The following is a 385-nucleotide window of genomic DNA, read 5'->3' as shown; positions in this document are numbered from 1 at the left end:
CTTCTTCTTTTTTTTTTTTTTTTTTGGTTTTTCGAGACAGGGTTTCTCTGTGTAGTCCTGGCTGTCCTGGAACTCACTCTGTAGACCGGGCTGGCCTCGAACTCAGAAATTCACCTGCCTCTGCCTCCCGAGTGCTGGGATTAAAGGTGTGCGCCACCACCGCCCGGCACAGCCAGTCTTCTTAACCACTGAGCCATTTCTCTAGTCTTCCAAAATAAATCTTTTTAAAAAACTCATACATGCCAGGCAGTGGTGCCGCACGCCTTTAATCCCAGCACTCGTGAGGCAGAGGCAGGCGGATTTCTGAGTTTGAGAGTTCGAGGCTAGCCTGGTCTACATAGTGAGTTCCAGGACAGCCAGGGCTACACAGAGAAACCCTGTCTTG

Source organism: Grammomys surdaster, unplaced genomic scaffold (assembly GCF_004785775.1).
Source record: "Grammomys surdaster isolate TR1022 unplaced genomic scaffold, NIH_TR_1.0 187, whole genome shotgun sequence".
NCBI lineage: Eukaryota > Metazoa > Chordata > Mammalia > Rodentia > Muridae > Grammomys > Grammomys surdaster.
Note: the sequence above shows the minus strand (reverse complement) of the source record.